Source organism: Aedes albopictus, chromosome 3 (genome assembly GCF_035046485.1).
Source record: "Aedes albopictus strain Foshan chromosome 3, AalbF5, whole genome shotgun sequence".
NCBI lineage: Eukaryota > Metazoa > Arthropoda > Insecta > Diptera > Culicidae > Aedes > Aedes albopictus.
The window spans coordinates 160,123,176-160,136,658 of NC_085138.1; the positions used below are offsets into that span (position 1 = coordinate 160,123,176).

The 13,483-nt window shown below is 38.3% G+C and overlaps 1 protein-coding gene across 2 annotated transcripts in view; it reads right to left on the minus strand.

Annotated features, from left to right (window-relative positions):
- The window catches only part of LOC109401731 (mucin-5AC-like), a 445,165-nt gene that overhangs the window by 136,779 nt on the left and 294,903 nt on the right, over positions 1–13,483 (minus strand). The window lies entirely within an intron of this gene.

Consider the following 13,483-nt stretch of genomic DNA (forward strand, 5'->3'; position numbering starts at 1 on the left):
AATGGACACCCCTGCATATTTTATGCTAATTCTTTGGTTACATCGACCAGTTAAGTAATTTGCCAACAGAGATCAATACCACATATATAATACTCCATCTTAGACGAGTTTACATAACATTGAAGTTAATTAAATAAACTTTAGGCTATAAAAATCGGATTGATTTTTTCCAAACTTTTTAAAACGCCTAACAGCATGCAATGCGTGTACATCCATTCGTTATTGCCAGTGTTCATTTCGCCCCGAATCGACTACAACATTAAAATTGCTATTTTAAGTAAATTCTGATCAAAACTAATTTACTTTATTCATTGCTAAGACTCCGTACACATGTAGTTAAAGTAACAATTAACTTGTTTTTATGGTGGATACACTCCAGCACTCGTGATACCTTATTTGCTGCTGCTACGAAATTATAAGAATTTCACCGTATGAAAAACATATTTCATTTTCAATGATATTTAGGTTATTTTGGAGCAATATTAATGGCACTTTTGAAAAAATAGAACCATGACTTTGTCCTTAACAGTTATGCATTAAAAGTTTAGCATAAAAGTCTACGGTTTCGGCAAAACCAGGCGTATCCATTTCGCCCCGGGTGTCCGTTATGCCCCTAATCCCCCTACTTTTTTCTGGTGCTTCGTTCGTTTTGTGAGTCTTCTGCTATATTTTTTTATGATTTCTTACTGCAAACTTTGAAGATGCTCGCAAAGTATTAAGCGGATTATCAACAACATTCTTGACGACATTTTTAAGAGGTCCACAAACATTTTTTTGTCTGTTTTGACAAGATTTTTAGCCCTTGGCTAGTTCATTTTGGGAGGTCTACAAACACCTTCCCTTACTTATACTCGGCATATCTTATTGGATGATTTTTATGGCAAATTACAAAATGACATTCTTGGAGGAATATATTCCATGAAATTTTCATCCAAAATTCCTCCCTAAATAAAGGGGACTTCCAGAAATTTCGCCAAGAATTCTTCTAGAAAACCTTTCATGCTTAAGAAATTCCTCCATGGATTGTTTCAGAAATGTCTCCGGGGAATACTTCAGAAAATCGTACACGGATTCCAAATATTCTAAAAGCGTTTTATTTTTAAAAATTTCTTCCAGATATTATTCCAGGGATTTCTTCAAAAAAAAATCCGAATATTACTTCAAAAACATTTATTTGGGAAGCCTAAAGCTCATACATAAATTTTCCAAAAAATATCTATAGATAACCTCCTACAATGGCTCCATTGATTCCTTGGAAATTCCATAAATTAGGTCTCTCAAGAGGTTATTTTCAACCACCTAGCACCCCAACCCTTCCCCCCCATCACATAGCATACTTGTTGTAATGCACCACCACTGAAATTTGTTTACTTTTGTGAACCCCATCTCTTAACGTAATTCATAGATGATCCCCATTCAGAAATAACGCCATGAATTTCATTTCCAAAGTAATTTGGAGGCTCTAATAGGAAATACTCCATTGATTGCTTCGAATAATCTTTCTTCAGGACTTCTTCTAAATTTCTTTATGGAATGTCTCCAGGCGATTCTACAGAAGTACTTCCATGATTTTTTTTGGTGATCCCAGCAGATATATTCTTCCAGTGATTTATGTAGAAATTCATGAAAAGATTCCTTTATGATCTCTTCCGGGTGTTCCTCCATGTATTTCAAAAGAAATTCCTCATGGATTTCTTCCAAGGGTACCTTTAGGAAGTTCACTCGGATTCTTTAAGAAATTCAAAATTTTGTCCAGATACAAATCCTAAGGAGTTTTATATAGACTCCTTTGGAAATTTCTCATGTGATTTGTCCAGGAATCTTTAGATAAGTTTCAGAGTTTCTCCAGACATTCTTTCAGAGATTCCTTTAAAAATACGTTCACGAATTCCTCCGGAAATTATTTCGGAAAATTGTCCATGAATTTTGGTAAGAGATTTCTGTAGAAATTTTTTAAAATATTTAATAATAAATTCTTATATAAAATTCAACACGGGTTTCTGAGGAAGAGCTTCAGAAATTTCTTTAGCAATTCTTTCTTTAATTCTTTTAATGAATTCCTTGGGATTATTTCACATATCCTCCAAGGATTCGTCTTGAAATATCTCCAAGGATTTGTGCAGGAATTAGATGGACATTTGTTTTAATGATACCAAGGTTATATCTAAATTTTACTCAGGAATTCTATCAGAAATTTCGCTAAATAAAGAGTCCTCCAGTAGTTAAAGGAATTCTTCATGAATGTCAGCAAGAAATTACCTCGGTTTGTTTTTTTTTTTTCATGGATGTGTTTTTGTATTATCAGAATTTTCAGAAAATGTTCAGAAATTTCTTTGAAAATTCTTCCAAAAGATCCTCCAAGAATCCCTTGGAAAATTTCAACAGGGGTTACCGAAGAAATTTCTTATTGAAATTCCTCCGGTGGTTCCTGCAGAAATATTACCTGGGATTCCTTTTCTTCCTGGAATGCTTTCAGATATTTCTCCACAGATTTTTACAGAAGCATTTTATGAAATTACACAAAAAATATTGAAGTAAGTTTTCAAAGGTAAGCAAAAGGAATTGCTAAAGGAATGTTTGAAAATTTCCAGACGAGATTCCTGAAAAAAATCATTTAAGCAATTTTAAAAACAAACAGTGCTGGAGAAATCACTCGGGAAAAATCTGGAGGAACTCCTTGAGATGACTTCAGATAAATATCCGGAAGAATTTCATGAGAAACTTTTGTAAAAAAATATGGAAAAAATCTTGAAGAAGTTTCTGAGACAATCCATGAAGAAGTTTCTGAAAATAATCTTCGAGAATTGGTGAAAAAATTGCAAACAAAGGTACTGGAGGAATTCTTGAAAAAATCTCAATAAATTCAATAAAAGATAATCCTTTAGGATACTTTGAAACAAACCCTGAAAGAGCTCCTGGAGATACTTCTGGTGGAATTCTTGAAAGAGTTTCTTGCAAAATGTCTAAAAAAGGCGTTAAAGCAATTTCCCTAGATGAATTTTCAGAGAAAATTTTAATGACATGGAATAATTCATGAAACAATCACCAAAAGAAATTTTATTAAATATATTTTAAGGAATCTCTGAAGCAATGCCATTTAAACTGGAGCATGATTTAGTATAATCTTGAAATATACCTGAAAAAACGACAAGAAATAAATACTGAAGTAATTCCTGAAGGAGCTCTTGAAAGAATCTCTGAACGTTTCCCGCAAAATTTTTAAACGAATCCCAGAAGAAAGGTTTCTATAAATCTCAAGAGAAGTTTGCGATCCAACCCCTGAAGGAACTTCCAGAAGAATCTCTTCAGAATTGTCTTGAGAAATGGCTGAAGAAACGCTTAATATAATTCCTGAAGGAATACATAAAAAGAGCCCAATGGGAATATATTGAGAAAATTATGTAGGAATCTCTCGAGGAACTTCAACAAAAAATATAAAAAATCTGCATTTCACAAGGAACCAATAAATTCTATCCTAAAGAATTATCGTCCTGATAAGGAAAAATCATCCAAAAAAGGTAAATAAGGTTCAATTTTAAAATAATTTACTTAGGGGCTCTACAAGTAACAAGCTCTGATTTTGCCATGGTCACACTGGTCTAAAATGAGTTTTTGAAAAGAATATTCTTAGAGGAGACGTGTGACTTTGTGAATTTTTACCTAATGAATTTTCTATAAAGGATTTTCTCAAAATTCTATTAGCAAACTTCTTGTGAAGTAGGAAAAAATTGTTTGTTTGGTACAGAAAGCAAATTATTCTGTATTGACGATTTTTTAACGACTAAAAAACAAGCTCACGCCGATTACGCCGCCGCCGCCGCCGAATTGGACGAATGGCGTGACGCCGGCGTCGCCGCCTCAAATTACTATAAACGCCGCCGCCGGAGAAATCTGCTTCGGCGCACACGTCTAAAGACTCCCCCTTGGGGACATCCACAAACACTCAATTTCCTAATCGCTGCTTGACGCAATGTCGAGAAAAGATGTCGGTTTTTGAGCATTTGGTGAATCCAATTGGAAATCATTGGTGATATGCTATGACTCCGTGCGGCTTTCAATATGGCATCGAAAGACACGTTGTCAAAAGCACCCTCGATAAACACTCAAACAAGATTGCTTCTGAGTGAATGCTTTCTCAATATCGTAAACAACCTTGCGTAAAAGAGTCACAGTGGACTTTCCAGATTAGTAAGATTTTGGTTCACATGAAGAGGCACGTTGGCCAGATGAACATCACGGATGTGATGATCGATAATGCGTTCTAAGCATTTCAGAAGTATAAACTCTTTACTCTTAACTGAAAAGTTTAAAAATCTCTGCTTCTTCATATGACGCTCGATCCACTTTCGGAATAAACTTAATAGTAATATTCCGCCAGGATTTGGGAATATACCCTGTAGCACAACTGCAAACAAGTAGTCTTTTCAAAACATGTATGGAATAAACAAACCCCTTCTAAAGCAAAATAGCATTCATATATCCAATCTGCTCCAGGAGATTTGAAAGGAGCAAAGCTATTTAGTACCCACTCAATCGATTCTATCGCCTGTATCATGCGAGCCGAAGCAAAAGAATCGTAACTACAAGAAAAGACATCAAGTTCATCCGAAAATGTAATATTCACACATCCGGGGGAAGTATGTACTAAATAAACATTCCAAAACTTCCTCATCAGAGGAAATCAATTCGCCATTTAGCAAAGGCAGTTCGTTTACTTGGAAATCCTTAGATTTTGCAAAAACTTTGTTTAACCGACTGACTTCACTCAAACTGGAAACATTTGTGCATGATCGTTTCCAGGATCGTTCAGCAGACAGACGAGCTTTTGATAGGCCTTGCCAGCTGTCCTGAAAACCTCCGATCCCGCCGAATTTCGTCTGTTCCAACTCTTTCAACATTGTCTCCTGAGCTTGGTAAGATCAGAGTACCACTAAGGGGTTCCATGATAAAGCAGTTGTACACACTTAAAAAATATTCGCGGGCTCGGCATTCCGCGCACAACCGACTACTTAGCAAATTTAAAAACTGATATCTCAGTGAAAATTACTCTATAGATTAACGGCTACGCAGTCTTAGGGTTCAAGACTGCGTAGCCGTTAATCTATAGAGTCAAGATTACAGTCGATTCCCAACAGCAGTGAAAATTACGTTTGTTAATTGATTCTCAGTTAAACTGTTGCCGAATCTCAGTAACGAACTGTCAAAGTTGCTGAGATCTCGGAAATGTCGTTGTTTGCCGAGCACTCGGCTGTGCGGATCTTGGCAAAAGTTTGAGAAAATGCTGAGATCCCGGCATTTCAAATTAAGTGTGTATGTAGTATCAACGGCATCATCTAAATCACTTGGAGCACACTTGTCTGTGCTTGGAATGTCAATGGATGATGAGTATCCATGAAATTGAGCTGCACTCAAATCGGTAAAGAGATCCCAGTTGGTTTAACGGGGGTCCCTGAAACGCAAAGTTTGCGAAATAACATTTACATATTCAAAAAAGATCTAGCGATGGTCAGATAAAGATTCTTCATCTGACACATGCCAATTGGTTAGCTCGTGACTAATTCTGCTAGAGCAAAGCGTTATGTCTAACACTTCATCTCTAGCAGATACCATGAAGGTTGGGCGGTTGTCTATGTTAAGTAATCCAAGATCTGTACTATTTTCTGTATTCCATCAAACTGGAGCCTCTCAAATTAATGTCTGAGCTGCCCCAGATGATATGATGAGCATTGGAATCACTGCCAACAATAAGCGGAAGGCCTTTTGAAGTGCGATAACTTGCTTGAATGCATGCGTACGGGATAATTCATCATGCGGTAAATAAACCGAACAATAGACGTATTTCCTGTTGAGGTTTCCAACAGTTACATCGATTGTGATAACACATTCTTCTCTAGTGGTTAGTTCAGAGATAAGTGCAGCAACGATTACGTTGTTGACAAGCACACGTGCTCGAGGCATGACACGCGAGTTCGCCATTTCATTATAGCATGCCGTGTGGATGTCGGATCCATGCTTTTCCTATTTGTACAGCAGCCACTATTGTGGCGGTCAATTTTATATTCACCTAGACTCTTAAAGTATACTTTTGGTACAAACTATTGCTCATCATGATTGATGTCACACGTCTTCGTTTTTGCGTCAGTTGATACCTGAAAGAAAAAAGAAAACAATTTTTCATAATTAGTCAAGTTTTAATTCTCATTAGGATGATTGTGCATAAGATGATTAACAGTCATCCCCGAAAACGAAACTTGAGACTCAATTTTTCAAACAGAACGATATCCTCCTTCCCAAATTGGGTGATAATCCACTTTGTCACGATAATTCAGCTTCAGTCCCACACATAGCTTTGAGCAAGGCAGCATTTGCAATTGATTTATCATGTCAGAATTGTTTGTCAGGGTGCTTTCGACCGGGTTGGGTGTCCATAAATGGACATCTTTGTCATTAACAAGTTCTTGGAGAAAAAATGAACTCCGTTGACTTGAATCACTTCTTGGGATTGCGTCTTCAGGAACAAGCGATGATTTTAGGGTAAATGCACTAATTTGCAACAAACCGAATTGTTTTATTTTAGTGTGTAAAATAAACCAGACATTTGAAAAGCTAGTTTATCGACACTGGTTGTCAAATCTTTTTACTCTAATAAATTTTGAAAAATAAAAGTCTGCAATATGGGTAAGGTTGAGGTCTGAAACGGCAAAAAATAAAATAATCGTTGTTTATGAATCCAAAATTTGTATCTGTCGAATGTGTTTCAAGTAATTATATGTTTTATCAATTTGAGTAGCAAGCAAGGTATCTAGTTTGTTCTGTTTTTTCACGTGCCACACCATCCGCAACTATAGCACGTACCCTAAAAAAAAAATAAATGAAACCATCCTCGCACATCTCAAATGGAGTGATTCATAGGACATTGCTTTCTTTTGCGATTGTGCTGGAAATCATCCCACAGTTCAGACCCAGAGGGCAGAAAACCCAACCAACCAACGCAACGAGTAGTGGGGGCGTCCACGGTCAAGAACCCAACAGGAATGGTCGGAACGTGTCGGCGTGCTGCGCAGATGAGAGTTTTTTTTTTATCGCGGCCGGATCTAAGTGAAAAAGTGGGCAATTTAAGTGAGACGTGTTTCTTTTTATGGTGAACACGTCACCAGAGAGTGTGGCTGACTTACTAAGTTGCTAATTAATATTGAATCCAACGCGAAGATGTAAGGCGGCACTAGTGCCTGATTCGGGAAGCTTGGAAGAGTTAAGCTTCTTAATGGTACGTGTCCAGAAAGATGGATCCAATTTGACATACTTTTCGAATTTGTCACAGTGGAGTTTACGTGCGGATTGTTGCTGCACGTGAGGTTATGCGTGCCAATCAAAGCAATGACCGAAGGAATGGGAACTTTCAAGAGAGGTTGCAATCGTTTTTAAAACTATGAATAAGTAGTTTAGCCATATTTCGGGTTCTATAAATGGCGAATATAAGGCAATTACCGCATTTTAACTTTCCTTGGTACATTTTTCCTATGTTCAACAGGGGCTTTATGTGCATTCGGAATAAATGCAAAAAATGAGTATGATGAATGTAATATCATAAGAGTAGGTAATCCTGTAAATAATAAGAGTAACAAATCCTGAAAAGCAAATAAAAATATACGTTGTATACTTGGTAATGCGCCTAAGTACCAAATAGAAATCGTTTGTCTCTCCGGATCTTCAAAGTATGTAAGGTCCCTCTATGGAAAGAAAAGCCTCGATTTTGATGCTCTCCTCCACATTCTCGGACAAACTTGAGTATTTTCGCATCATAACGTAAACCCACGTGGACTCTTATTGTTAACCTTTCAGGACGCGCGCCACCAAGCAACCGAAAGTGCACCGCGCTCGTGCTTTATACGACGAGCGAGGTTTTTTGGTAGTATTGTACTTTTCACAACAGCGCGCGCGCTGAAGGGTTAATTTTTTTTTTTTTTTTCAAAAGTTGCAATCATTTTTCAACTTCATTTTATAACGATGAATTAAAAGTAATTGCTTCACTATTTTTTCCACAAAAAATCTTCCAAGAATTCTATCGATTTTTTTAGGAATTCATCCAGAAATTTCACAACGATTTTTTTTCAAGGAAATTGTTGAATTCCATATATAGACTTCTTCAGGAATTTCTCCTAGGTTTTCATATTAAAATCCTTCAAAGATTCCTTCGAAAGATCTCCAGAGGGATAATCCGAAAACTTGTCGAAATTTCCTTTCGCCCGAAAGTTCCCCGAAGGCTCCTCCAGGAAATACACGTTAACCCTCGAACAGTTGCGTTTTCGACCACGCTACATCACGCTCATGGTAAGTTTTCTGTTCCCAAATAGAGCGTTGAAGTAAAGCTCCTCATTGTTCCGTAAGTAATTTTGACATTTGTTTAACTGACAGCATTTTAACGAAACGTACGTAGAAGGATGGGAAGAATAACACAATTGACAATTCCTAGAGGAGTTCTTTGTGGGATTTCTCCTTGTAGAATTCCTTAAGCAATTTCTTCTGGGAATGCCCCAGTTTTTTTTTGTTATGCTTCTGAAATTCTTCCAGTCATACCTTCAGGAGCTGGTCAAGGCATTTCTTTACGGATTTCTATAACAGTTCCTTTTGAGATTATTCCAGAAGCACTTTCTGGGTTTCCTCCTAGAGTTCTCCTAGAATTCCTTCTGTGATACTTCTGAGAATTGATTCTAGAATTGTCTCAATTCGGCACCAACATTTCAAAAGGGCGTAACTGCATTTTGGAACAAACCCCTCTTTAACATCTGTGGATCGTATTTCAATGCCGCCATGCAAATCACCGCCAGTATAGGAAAGAAGAGCAATTTCTCTGTCTAGTAATGTTTGTGAATTTCGTGGGAAACTTAAAATATGACCCACAGATGTGAAAGAGTGGTTTGTTTCAAAATGCAGTTACGCCCTTTTGAAATGTTGGTGCCGAATTGTCATTATAATTGTTCCACAAGAATTTATAGGAGTTTTTCATAAATTCCAAAATAACAACCCTCAGAAATTTATCAGAATCTACACAGAATTTCAACCAGAAATACCCCGGGAAGTCCTTTAAGAGTTCCACGAGAATTGCTCTAGGAGTTCCTATGAAATTCCTACAGAACCACCAGAAATACCTCTGTTGGATCTCGCTCCAACGTCGTCGGCCGGCGTCATCACAGGCAGCTTCGAACCGACCCAAGCTGCGAAGCGTGTGAGGAACAGCCCATTCATCCAGTCAGCCGCGCTGTCTATTGTATGATAGCGTCGTCAGCCTAATCGCACGTTGGGCTCCCTGCAGCATGCAGCGCAGCGCGAGGCTACATTCATTCTATTATTTTGTATCTGTTTTGTGTCATCATCCGTACTATCAGTCGCCTACAGTGAATCAAAATTCAACCATCGCGCAACAATAATAACAATGCCGCAACCTGTATTTGTTGCGACAAACAAACCCATGCGACATAAGTTTGTCCCAACGTGAAAATAACACTAGTTTACAAAATAAAACGAAAGTCGTGAACTTCTGTCAACGACCAAAATTTTTGAAGCACAATTTAGCACTGATTTCGAAACCGTGCTTCAAAAAAATTTAAGTAGAGCAGTTTTTGAATTTTAGCTTAATATTGAGTTTTACAACTTTTAAAAATATGGAATTCAATAAAATTAGAATATCTTGCATTTTGTTCAACCAATTTCAAATCTTTTTCCATAAATTAAAAGCTGAATACAATACCATTCGACCATCTGAATGCAGGTTTTGCGTCAGATTGATGAAATTCAAGATATTGGCGAGTTTTAGGGACGATCTTCTTAAATTTTAGCAAAATTCCCAAAATTTATTGAAGAAATGTATTTTTTTCAATAAGAAAAAAACATCTTAAAAATTCTTTCTCAACGTTTATTTGACATATCATATGTAGGCGAGTTACTGTAAAAAATTCAGCTCAATCGGAGTATTGACTACGGAGAATGAGATATGTGAACTGAGCGACTTTGCTTAAAAATAGAACAAAAATCGATTTCAAATCATCAACCTTGTATGGAAAGTTGAAAAAAATTTCGCTCTACTGTAATTTTTTTCCTTCGCGTTTTCGAACTCAGTGCATGATTATACACCAAAAATGATCATTTATTTTATTTATTTATCTACTAGTCTTCGAATACATCGTACAGATAGTTAATACTATGAACTATAACTTATCCTACTTTTAAACATATGCTTAGTCACATTAAAATCAAAATTTACAGATACTTCATTAAAACGACGACAACAAACATCAAATGGATTATTTTGTCCAAAAAGAGTACGATGAAAGGGATTACGAAGAAAGTCAGCCCGTCTGGTTCTTCTGGGTTCTTCATCAGCTTACCGAGTTCAAAAATGCTGTAAACTAGTGTAATGGGATTAACATCGTACACCACGAGTTTAGAGATTTTTAAGCCTTGTATTGCGATTTTCGAACGGTAACTTCGAACCGGTAAACACTGCAACTCTGGTGAAGCTCTATCATCTTACAGTTTCGGCTTTGGGTTAGCAATAATTGATTATTCACGAGTGGAAAAGTACGCAACAAATTCAGCTTCCGTTTTGTCTGCAACAAAAAAAAATCGAGATCATGTCATTATCTGTTACCAGTAGGGATAAAGAGTAATCCTCGCACCTTCTTTGTTTCTTGTTTTGTGCTTCTTTTGTCTGACACAACCCATAGGGAGTGTGTTCTCGTCATATCACCGCCGTGTGGAGCACTGCCACACGGTGGTGCGAATAAATAGTCAAAATCCAGTTCAAGTAGTATTTCTTCTCCGCCGCCCGGGGCAATAAAATTACACAACGTGGGGCAAGACATCCTGGCCGAAACAACCTCCATGACTTCCCCAGGAGCACTTGAAAAAATTTAACGGGATAATTTAAGAAATTCTTCAAGAATTTTCGAGAAACTCCTTGAGGATTTCCCAAACAACTTCTGGAGAAATCTCAGCTTAACTTTTGGAGGAATTTATAGATATTCCTAAGCAGCTCCTGGTGGAACTTCCGAGCATCTTCTGATGGGATTATCCTAGAACTCCTAAACTGCCGTTCTACGCCCAATTGTTCTATGTTATGTGGGACTCCCATATAACATGAGATTCCCGTATGACATGGGACAATTATGCATAGAACGGCAGTGAAGCATAAAGCAACTTTCGAAGTAACATTTGAAAGATCCTACCAATGAAAACTTTTATAAATATTCTTAAAACTGTCAAGGAATTCCCAGTCTTAAGAAAAATAGAGGAACCTCTGGAGGAATCTTTACCCGAATTCATTAGTTAATTCTTGAAAATTTCTGACTGTTACCACGCCAATTTGTTACCGATAAACAAAATCACCAATGAAATCCCCGCCTTACAGAAACCTTAGATTTCTTCAGATAATCTGTTACCGTTTCGGGTACTTTACCCTAGGATCCACTCCTGAGCGAATCGTAGGTGGTTAGGTGGAGAGCGAGAACATATGTATATACTGTTCGTTATGAGTTATTGTCGTAAGGCTTACTTGTTTATTGTATACAATATTGTATGAAAGATGGATCTTAATTGTAACTGTAGCTAAAATATTAAGCCTACTCCCGTAGTTCAACTGTGAATTTAAAAAGGACATTAAAATGTAACACACGCAACACACAGAACACCTACAAAGTGGGAGGATCAGTTGGATAATGGAACAACGATTGGAAGGATTGAAAGGAGGGGCTACGGAGAGGGGAATGGAGGCTGGGAAATGGGAAGGGGAGTTAAGGAATTTGGTATGCCATAAGGAAAGTTGGAACAAGTCGGTCTTTTCCACTTGAGACTTAGAGCAATCCAGACGTTTTTTACAAAGTGAATAGAAGACATCAGTTAAGTGACAGTTTAGTCAATTATACAGTGGAGAAGATTTTATCTTCGCCTAGATATCCGCAAGAGTCAGGTAAACTAAACTGTGAACAAACCTAAGTGGCATTCGTGTACCCTAAAACCTCCCCAAATCCCTTTAGGACCCATTTGGTATCAGCTAGGACCGTTTAGCGTCGCCATACCTGCCTGCCGGTACTACGATACCCGGTGAAGCACGTGGAGAGCCATTTCTACGACCAGGCATTTCCAAACTCTGAGCTGCTTCCTCCGTGATAGCTACGCCCACATTGGGAGCCCGTTCCGCGAGCACGTTCTGCACGCTCATACCCCCTTCAAGCCATCCCATCTGCGACGACGAGTGAGTAGCTAGCACCCGTTGAGAACCACCAGAGTGATCCTTCCCACCGGCCGGCCCCGCATTACACACCCACACGTACACCCGTAAGTTAATAATAAACTGTGAAAAAATAGTTAATAGTGTTTGGACTTCTGATCATCGCGAAGAGCCGACCCTGTGACCAAGAGTTTGGGAACCCCTGGTGGCCAGGCCTGTAAGGTCTAGTCCCCAGCGAGCGTCTCGGGATTATCCCCTTTGAGCAATAACAAAACCTGGAGCATTTGGTTATGATCCAGCTTCTCCCAGCATCCTTAAATTTTTCTGCCATCACCAACTTTCTCTGAAGCTTTCCAGAATTTCCAATTTCTGTCCCATATTGGTATTACAGATTCTCCTCGGAATATTGTATTTTGTAATATTGTAATATTTCAAACTATTAGAGCCCTATAGCCAAAATACCTTGGAATTCAGAACTTCAGATCTACACTCGTAACAGTATACGAGTAAACCTTTGGGACATTCAGGGTCGTCCAATCTGTCTTATAATGAAGTCATTCAAATCTACAAGAAAAATTTCATGTAATTCATAGATGAAGGTTCACAGATAACGATGTTGGAAGAAAAGGTGGCCAAGGAGCTCGGAGTTTCTGGTCCAAGGAAACCACTCACCTTACAATGGACAGGGAATGTGAAGCGAAACGAACTCCGATCAGAGGAACTCAGCATGCAAATAGCAGGTGCACAGAATGAAACTCGATACGAACTTCGACAGGCACGCACAGTCAGTTGTTTGCATCTACCAGTGCAGAGGTTGAACTACAAGAAGATGGCTTTTCGCTTCCCGCATCTCAAGGGACTTCCAATCGCAGACTATAACTTAGTGCAACCCAAATTACTGATTGGTTGGACAATCTTCGCCTAGGAGTTCCGCTGAAGATAAGAGAGGGAGGATCGTCCGATCCGATTGCTGCGAAATGCCGTCTGGGATGGAGTATTTATGGCCGTCTTTCGGCGAAACCTGTACCGGAAGTGATCGTGAACTTCCATACCGCAACGGCGTTAAATTCGGACTACCTTCTCAATGAACAGCTGCGAGATTTCTTCACGCTCGACAACAACGGAGTCAACGCTTCATACGAGAGGCTCGAGTCAGAAGAGAATAAAAGAGCGCGACCGTTACTAGAGAAAACAACACGCCACACGGATAATGGATTTGAGACAGGCCTTCTATGGAAATCCGACGATCCAGAATTT